This window comes from Amblyomma americanum, chromosome 7 (genome assembly GCF_052857255.1).
Source record: "Amblyomma americanum isolate KBUSLIRL-KWMA chromosome 7, ASM5285725v1, whole genome shotgun sequence".
Taxonomy (NCBI): domain Eukaryota; kingdom Metazoa; phylum Arthropoda; class Arachnida; order Ixodida; family Ixodidae; genus Amblyomma; species Amblyomma americanum.
Genome location: NC_135503.1, coordinates 172439270 through 172449324, shown reverse-complemented (window position 1 = coordinate 172449324; position 10055 = coordinate 172439270).

Genomic DNA, 10055 nt, shown 5'->3' with positions numbered 1-10055 from the left:
AAAATGTTATCACTTCTGTATACATAAGTAGGGTATAATTTCGAGCTTTGTGTCCAGCCTGCTGCTCTTAAGCCCACTCCACATGCTGCTTCATATGTAATGCAGCACACACTGACAAGTGACTACAAACAGACGTGGCTGATTTCATGATGCGTGTCTTTGAACAAAACGCCCACCTGTTGACAAAGTGCTCATACCGAACAAGGGTCATGCCTGTGGAAAAAGGGTTCTCAAGTTGCTGTGGAACCCTGTGCCGCAACTTCATACCTTCCTGACGTGGACAAAAAAAAATATCATGCAGACACGGAGGACAAATATACCCAAATGCATTTAGTAACAACGGGATTAATGGTGAAATATTCTGCTATGAGCAATCATAGTATTAATCAGTCCTGAAATAATGTCTGCAAAGGAAAGAGTCCAGAGAAAGGAGAGGGATCTCGGGAACCAAATAAGTATCCCAAGGAGCCGATTTTCCGGACCCTTGCTGTATAAGAAACTTGAGTCTAGCTTGTTTTATATGGCACACTGTTTGCTTACGAATCAAGTGTTGATTTTCCCTGGCCTAAATTTTCCATTCATTCCGAACCTGGCAAGAAATTACACAGGCACGATGGTGTTTCAACAACTTCCCTCTCTGCAAATCATGTAGCTGAAAGTGCTCAGAATAATTTTCAAACAGCAGCATACCAGGAAATGCAGAGATGCCAAAATACACATTCCACAATAAAATTAAAAGTGAATAAGCTTTTAAAAAGTACAAACTGTTTAAACTTAACCAGGGTCACACTCTGAACCTCTGGAAACAGTGAGAGTATGCATATTTTCATACCAATCCCAGCTAACTGCGGTCATGGTAGAATCGAGCAGAGAACTCGCACATCAGCCCCAAGAGCTCACTGTCTCTTCACAGGGAAATAAAAAAGGAGGCAATAGATAAGGACACTGCAGGTCAGAGTAATCCTACAACTGCAGGTAGTTTACACAGATAAATTCCACAACCTACCTCTCAGATTGAGTAAAACAAGTGAGGGCTTCTGCAGCAGCCAAAAAACAAAGTATCTACATTGGCAGCTACTGGTAAAGGCACACATGAACATCTAGCGAATTTACAAGACAATTAATCAGCAACAAAGAACAACATTGCAGTGGATCCATCGATATATTAAGTGCCGTAAATGTTGCTTGCATTGAACTGCACTGGAAAGCTGTTTTAGTAGCAGCTGCCTTGTTGCTTGACGGTCACGTGAGGCCCATGCAGCGGCCGCTAGTTCTCCTCGCACTGTCTGTTAATAATGGATGCATGATTTTTTCTGAAAATCTTTCCCACAGCTTCGTCGAATGCATTGAAGCATGCAGAATAAATGTTGAGAAAGTGTGGTAGGAACAGGCATCCGAAATGTTAAATCAAGGCGTTTACACAAGCTCAAGGAATTATACGATTGCAGTTATTTCGGTTGTAAAATCACAAATTTTTCCACGGACCTCGAATTTGGTGCCAGCTGAAGGCCAATGAAGTCAGCTCTGTATGCAAAATGACTTCGTTGAGGCGTCCATCGCCTTACAAATGAGTTACTTGGCAGTGACAGGCCTGAGCGAGTAAACACAATGAATGCATTACATACATGTCCTCAGCACAAACTTTACTGCATTCTCAAGCATTACAGAAGGTCGGGGCCACTGCGAGGTACGCAAGTTTTATTTCACAATGAGCCAACTTGTATTTAAGCTTCGGCTCCCCGCTGGCAGCAACCCCTTCTTTCGCCCTTCGGCAGTGCAACAATTTGAATTAGAGAAAACCTAGCGCCAAAACCATGGAAACCACAAGGACGAACGACGACGAGACACAAGCGCTATTCTGACAACTGAATTTTATTGAAGCCAGGATGCCGCAGTGCAACAAAGAAGTTGATTTCCTGCACTGCACCACCCCGTAAAAAATAATAAACAAGTGTGGTCCGCACAGGTAAGTGCCGCCTACCTGTCGCCAAGCCCAACGGTTTCATAGCGCAAGTCGCGCACCGCGTCTGTTGAAGCTGCGAGAAATGCAATAAAATCCCACAGTCAGCGCGTTTACGCTGGCACACACGCACAAAACGGGTGCGGCCAAAGGTTATAAAGAGGCCATGCGCAAAGAAAATGAACCTCAAAAAAGACAAAACTTTAGTTAGAAGCCACCGGCTATCGATCGGTGCACAGCAGCAATCATGTAACAGTCACAAAGAAACGACCTCTTCAACGCCACTCCGTGGTCTCTTCGCGCGCCTTCACTTGCGGCTGTCGCACTATTGTTACATCCGAAGGCGCCGCATTAATAATCAAGACCATCGCACACTTGCGCTGTCGTGCAGCAGCTCTGCCAACAAGCTGCTGGGCGATGAGGGAGCGACGAAGAACACTATCTAGAGTTGGCGAGCAAGTACGCAACAACATCGCGTGTGCACAACGAAGTGTTCTCACAGCACTCACCTCCGTCTGAAAAAGGCTGAATGTAGGACTGCCTAAACCATGAACTGAAAGCAAAATTCACCGAGCTCGCATAGCGGACACAAAGAAGGCGCTGCGCTGGCCCATATAACCGCTCCCTGAAACGCGCGCCATCCTCGACCTCAGCATTATTTGTCAAGGTAAGCTGCTGGGCGCGTTGGTTTCTATATTCCATAACCACAGCGCAACGAACGGGACGTATATGAAGGACGCATGCAGGGACACAACACAGCGCTAACTCACGACTGAAATCTTTAGTAGCTGCCAGCCGGAATAAGTACCCGACTGGCGGCCAGAAATGGAAGGCCATGCACACGTCGCAAATATATAAAAAAAACTCGAAATAAATCACATGCGTGTCAGCATTCGCGGTCGAGGTAACGTTTTTATTTTTCTCATAGCGATACGGAGGGTGAGCTTATACAATCTTTTGGGAGCCTTGCTATCAGTTGTGTTTCTACAATTACTCTTGTCAGCGAGTCGCGGCTCCCACCTATCACAACGCACTCGTTGCACAGTGGCTTGCAGGCATCGATGTCATCTCCGTCATCATTTTCATCACTTTTGCAGTTTCTGCAGTGTTTGGCTACATGGCCTATTATGGGGCCACGTGAGACATTATAGTCATGCTCCTTTAATCTTTCATTGATACATCGGCCGTTTTCGCATTTGTATTGCTACCCGCATGATAGCGGCAAAGAGTAGATGACTCCCTCCTGGCAAGGGACAAATTGTTTTGCATGTCTTTTCAAGCAGCCGTATGGTTTACTGTTGGCCGAATTCACTTGCCTCACCAGGCTGGACAATCGACTACGTGCCGAAAACATAACAACAACCCGCACATGCCTTCCAATTCTCTTCAGGTTGAGTGAGCCCTGATGCAGATATAGCACAACGGCAACTTATCTCTTTTTCTCCTTGTTAATTTTGCTATTGCCACCAGACGTCAACTTTTTCTGCAATATTTCTGCGACTGAAAGCAGAACTTCCGAAGGGTAACCAGCCAGCGTCAAACGGTCTACTTGGTTGTGGAAACTTTGTTCCAACCTGTAGTCACATGATTTCTTTAAAACATTTTCAAAAACTGAATGCACGATTGCTCTTTTCACGAACATCCAATGGGCTGATGAGTATGGCAGGATAGGTTTTGTCGCTATGTTGTGTCCCTGTCTGTGTCCTTCTTCTACGTCCCGTTCGTTGCGCTGTAGTTATGGAGCATTATTTTCGCGTCTGGGTTTGAGAGGTTTTAAGACTTATTTGTCGCACAAACACAAACCACAAACACAAGCGTCACATCCGGCAACCAAAAAACACTCCCTCTTCCGTATCCCCTTTTTCCACTTCTGCTCTGGGCGCGTATGTGGAGTTTTGCAGAGTTTGTTCTCCCCATGTTCAGGTGCGCTTGCCTGGCTTGTGTGGTTAAAGTTGTCAATATGGCAGCGCCCTGCTCGCCCGCTTCGAAATAAATGTCACCGCTCGATTCTCCGACGCAATAGCTCGTTCAAATGGTAGCGGTTCGCTTTTATTTCGCCTACTCTTGCCCACACTTAGCGGTATAAGTGATAACTAGCCCCTGTTTTTCAGACAATTTGTCGATTTTCAAGCTCCTAGGCCTAACAAAATGCAGTGTGTTTTCCTCGTAGCATAGACACCTGGCGAACCATTTTCTAGCTTTTAGTCAGTTGTTACATTTTCTTCTGTTTGCATAGTTTTTCTTGCAACAAAAAAGGCTCGCAATGCACTCACCGTAGTTATCAGTAATTATGGATGAAATTTTTCTTCAACCGAGCGTTGATGTGTTTTGACGTCTTGTCAATATAGATGGCTCTATTGTTTACGCGTGCGCTGAGCAACGTTACGCACGGCCAGCTAAAACTGTACTTCGGAGGGGACAGCGTGACACACGCAGCGCCGTAGCGCTTTGCGTACGCAAGCACTTGCGTACGCACAGGTAAAACTCTCTAATGAATGGCGCGATAGCGTTCGCGTACAAATTGTGTCTTCCAAAGCTGCAAGCAGAAACTTCAACTGCAGGTACCTAGGAACCAGGGGCAAGGGCGGTGGTCCCCCCCCCCCCCCCTACAATTCTCTAACGGGGGCAGCACCCTAAACCACACCCCAAACCTTTAACTGCTTGCGCTCAGATAAAAGCTTCAATTCTAGTACTTAATTATTAAACCACAGCGCGCTTGAGTAGTTGGCTTCGTAGGCAGGCGTAAAGCATTTTTTTGAGTAAGCTAAACCAATCATGTCTCTACAGAAGTCGTTGGTTGTCCCATCCAAGCTCATGAGGATGAACAGGCGAACTGAAAAAGCAGAATGGACAGCAGCGACAGCACTCATTGCAAAACCTAATCCCGTCAAACATTTGTTTTTCGGAAACTGCCTTGGTCTTTGTTCTCCTTTCGTTGAGGCACTGTTATGAAAAATGGCGCTCAAGACACCGACACAGAGAGCCGCGCTGAAAGCCATGACTGTCGCGTCAACACGACGGAAGCTAAGGAAAGTTTAACGCTCATAAATGAGGTATTTGAAAAATTCGAAAACCAGCTTAACGCTTCTCTGAAGGACACAGGACTTATAAAAAAAAAACGATCGTCTTCACGAAAAATGCACGGAGAATGAAAGAGTGTTATTGCACTTTAAAGTTAACTTGTACGGAGCGAGCTGTATTCCCGACGGTGAAAGTTGGAAATAAAGGGATTTATCGTAGCAGATCAAGGGAACCTTGAGGCGATTGTCCGGAAATGGAGGTTTGCCGTGGCTGAGGCGGTATCTCGTGCTGACATCGAGGCCTGTCATCGCGTGGCAACATGAGGCACAGAAAGAAGAACATTACTCCTGCAATTCCAAAGCCTCAAGCTGACTGACCGTGTTCTCGAAAGGGCCAGGTGTGATGTGCACACGAAATCGTCGGGGATTTTTGAACGCGGTGTGTCGACAGTGGTGTGTCGGAGAGCGGAGCGCTCCGCGCGCCAGTCCAGCGTTGCGCGTGTGTGCGTGCGAATGGTGTGTGCGAGGTGATGGCGACGAAGAGAGTGGCGAGCGCGAGGAGCGGAGAGCTGACGTGTCAAAAAACTGAGGTGTGATGGGAGACAGCGCAGCGGAGGTCGTGTCATTCAAGCGTGGAGGTGGCAGCCGTCGGACGTTGGGTCCGTGTTGCCGTAGACCTCCCTTGGTACACCGACACCAGCTTCCTGCGTTCCTTGCAAGCGCGGAGGGGGCAGCCGATGGACTGAGGGTCCGTGTTGCCGCACCCTTGGATAGCCTGCATTAAGCCTCCGGCGTTTCCGGAAGCCGTCGGCGGGTCTCGGCTACGCGTTTTTCTTTCTGCTGCTCCCAAGTTCTTCGGGCTGTTTACTAGAGATCACCGGCGTCTTCCTGCAGTCCTCTTCGCTCCTACTACCACCTGGCTTCCATCCGCCGCTTTCTTCGACACAACGCGAGCCACGCGTTGCACTACATCCACCCGCGTCCGCCCTGCATGCAAGGCATCCCCGCTTCATCTGGGACGCTCAGTCCCTGTTGAACTCTTTCCTTTATTCTGTTGTATTGTACGCGTTTTCAGTGTGTGTTTTTTTTGTTTTTGTTTCGGTTTCTTATTGGCCCCTTTCCTTTAAATAATAAATACGGCTTCCTTTTGTTTCCTTTTATCTCTTTGTTGCTTCGTTCAAACCTGCACGCGATAGCGTTCCCCTTCGGAACGTCGGGGACGCGTTACCAACTGGCTACAATTGGCGTCTGCGCGACGGGACGAAGCCATGTTTTTTTTTTCGTTTCGTGGGCCCGTAACATGAAAAGATGGCAACACTAAACGATTTGGTTGATTTGGGTGAACGAATAGGGTTGCGAGACGCCGAGCTGCGTTCGTGGGTCGCCGCTGAGCAGGAGAAGGAACGCGCTGCACGTGCTGCTGAACGCAAGCACGCCAAGGCCCTAGCAGAAGCCGAACGCGAGCACGCAAAGGCGCGAGCAGGGCCTGAGAAGCGCAAAGCACAAGCCGAACGCGAGCTTGGAAAGTCGTTCGCCGACGCTGATCGCGAGCATGCAAATTGGATATCAGAGACTGAAGAGCGTAGATTACCGCTCCAATTATGGCTCGCACAAGCTGGTGGGCCTAATCGAGAACCCGCACCGGGACCCTCAGTAGCAGTTAGCCCACTCGAGTTGATACCGCCGTTCAACGATCGCAGGGATGGCTTAGATGCATACCTTAAACGTTTTGGGAGTATTGCAGAAGGGCACAGCTGGTCCAAGGAAAAATGGGCTACAGAAATTCGTGTCTCTTTTACCGGGGAGGCCTCCGTGCGTTCGGTCGATTGTCCCCAGTAGATTCAAAGGATTCTGCTAAGGCAAAACTAGCCTTCTGCTGTAAACATTTTCGGTTTACAGCAGAAGGTTGTTGAGAAGGGTTTTGTGAAAGTAAGTAACTTGATAAAGAAACAGCCAAGCAATACGCAACACACTTGCGCAGTCTTTTCGATCGATGGGTAGAGATGTCGGCATCGGCCACAACGTGCAAAGATTTACGTGACTTGATGGAGGCCGAACAGTTCATGAGGAACTGTCAAAGTCGTCTGGCAATTTTCCTTCGAGAAAGAGCGCAAGACGCAGGACAAAATGGCTGAGACTGCAGACAACTTTCTAGAGGCCCAGCGACAAAGAAACTTGTCTTTGTTCAAAAAATCGTTACAGGTGGGCATCACGAGAAAGAATGATGTTCCATCAAGAAGACACTTAGCACTGTGCCTCATTTGTATTCGACCTGGAGATAAGATTGCCGGCTATCGTTCTAAGCCGAAACAACTTTATTGCGTTTATTGCCGAAAAATAGGACATGACGTAAGTTCCAGCTCAATTAAGCACGAAAACTAGAAGGAATCGTCCTGTGGTGTTCATCCAGAGTGTGTTGCGCCTAAAACGGTGTCCACAACAGCAGGTGGGCTTGATGTAGCTGAGGATAAGGAGGTGGTCTTACTTGTCAGGAAGAAGCCTGCAGACGCACAACACATGCCTGTCCTAGAGGGGGAGCTCCGAGGCCTATCCGTACGTTTTTTTGCAGGACAAGGGGAGCAATACGGCGGTTGTGATGAGAGCCCTAGTTCCTGAAGCAGCTCTCACCGGCTCGAAATATACGGCGTTCCTTGCTGGTGGCAGTCGTCTGGAAGTCTCGAGGCAGAAGGCTATATAACTTTCCCTTGTTTAACTGGCACGACCCTGGTAAATTGTATGGAGAAACCATTGTACGATGTCATAATTGGAAGTATGCCAGAGGCCCGCGAGCCGTCAAATCCAGATATTAGTTCAATGAAATCGGACGCCATGTCTTAATTATGTCCGGGCATACGAAATGCCACGGTTGCTAGTGAAAATAGTTAGGGCTAAGGCCCAAAAGTGGTGTTGGCTGGAAAGGAAGCTTCAGGACGAAGGAGTGAACATATTGCGTTGAGCGTTGGTTCCATCAGGTTCACCTAGGAAATGCTAGAAACAGAACAACGAGACGTTGAGTCATTGAAGGCGTGCTGGGTGAATGAAGGAAAGGTGTTCCAATTCAAGCACGGCACTTCACACTCGTATTCTTGCAAAAAGCGGTTGCGGTATCAGCTCTATCATCACGCCTCTGGCAGAGAAGTTCAACAGATAGGGCTTCCAAAGTTTTGTAGATCCCGGGTGTTAAGCCTTTCCCATGATAGCCCATTGGCGGGGTATCGGGGCATTAAGAAGACTACAGATCGAATTCTGGAAGAATTCTACTTGCCTGGAGTGCAGCAGGAGATTAACAGGTATGTCAGGTCGTGCAATTCGTGCCAAAGGACGTGCCCGAAAGGCAAAGTAGAGAAAGCTCCGTTGGGACGCATGCCTCTCATCGACACTATTTGATGGGGCCGCTGTCGGTATTTTCGGTGCGCTGTCGCTCACATCAGTACCAGGAATTAGATATACTCCCACTGTCGTTGATTTAGCCACACTGTATCCCGACGCCGTGGCTCTGCCAAAGATTCAGCAACCGTGGCAGAAGGTTTGGTGATGTTTTCACGAATAGGTCTTCCGAGAGAGATCCTTTCTGACCAGGGCCCCTGTTAAACTTCCGAAATGATGAGATTGCTCAATGGTCTCTTTGCAGTGAAACGTCTCAGCACAACCCCTTACCACCCATTGTTCAATGGGATAGTAGAGAAATTTAACGGCACTCTCAAGCAGATGCTGCGGAAGCTCGGTCAGCATCATCTCAAAACTTGGGATCATTATATCGCTCCGCTTCGGTTCGCACACAGAGAGGTACCGCAGGCGAGTCTGGGGTTTTCTCTGTTTGAGTTGACATTCGGACGACATGTGCGAAGACCGTTCACAGTCCTCAGAGAGGTCTGGACGAGGTAAAAACTGGGAGAAGACACGAAGGCGACGTATGATTACGTTCTCGATCTAATACAACGTCTCGAGCAAACTGTGAGAACGGCACATCACAATGTGTTTCGTGCCCCACTGTCTCAGAAGAGGTACTATGACAGGAGCAGCAAGATTGGCAGTTAAGGGTTGGAGGTTGTGCCCTCATTCTTTTACCGAGTAGCCACAATCAACTTCTGATGCAGTTGAAAGGTACATTCTTGGTTTCTGGCAAAAAGAACGAAGTGGGTTATTGGGTCGATTTGCTCCACACTAAGAAGCTATGCAACATCGATATGCTCGAACGGTACGAAGAGCGTGCGTCCCAAGAGACCGTGCAGGCGTCATCGTTCGTCGTAATCAAAGAAGGTGACTCCGAAGAACAACTGACTACCATTAGCACGGACCACGGCAAAGGGATTGAAGCTGTGCAAATCTCCACCAAGCTCGCTGAAGACAAACAGCAGGAGATTAGGAGCGTATTGACAAGTATGTTTTCTGAGATTTCCGCGAAGACTAAACTAGTGGAGTGTCAACCAGGCTCTCGGCTTCTGAAGTCGTGAATACCCCACAATATCCGTTGCCTTTTGCCATGATGGACGTGGTCTATGAAGGAAAAGGAGATAGACGAGATGATGAAACTAGAGGTCATCGAAAGTACCAAATCTCCACACAGTTCCCCCTGGTTCTGATGGAAAATAAGGACAACACCTATCGGACTTGCATCGATTTCTTCCTCATAACTGATGTTATTGCCTCTGATCCAGAGCCCAAACCAGGAACAGCTGTAATATTTACAGAGATGGGATCCGAAGTGTACTTTTCAAAATTTGACCTTGCCAAAGGCTACTGGCAAGTACCCTTGGAGGAAGCTTCGAGACCGAAAACACTGTTCTCTGCCCAATCCGGTCACTATCAGTTCGTCTACATGCCCTTCGAAATTAAGACATCATCGGCTTTCTTTACGCGCCTGATGCGCATTCTGTTAGGGAGCAGAGAAAATGTCGTTCATAACATCGACGATGTTCTCGTAGCGACTTCTTCCTGGGAAGAACGTGTTTGGACTTGAAACAGGCTGTTTAGAAGGGTACGCTAGGCCGGCCTCACGATCAAACAGCAGGAAAGACAAATCGGAGCCACTATTATCTCTTTTCTTTGACTCCAGCTTGGCGAAGGTCAATCCA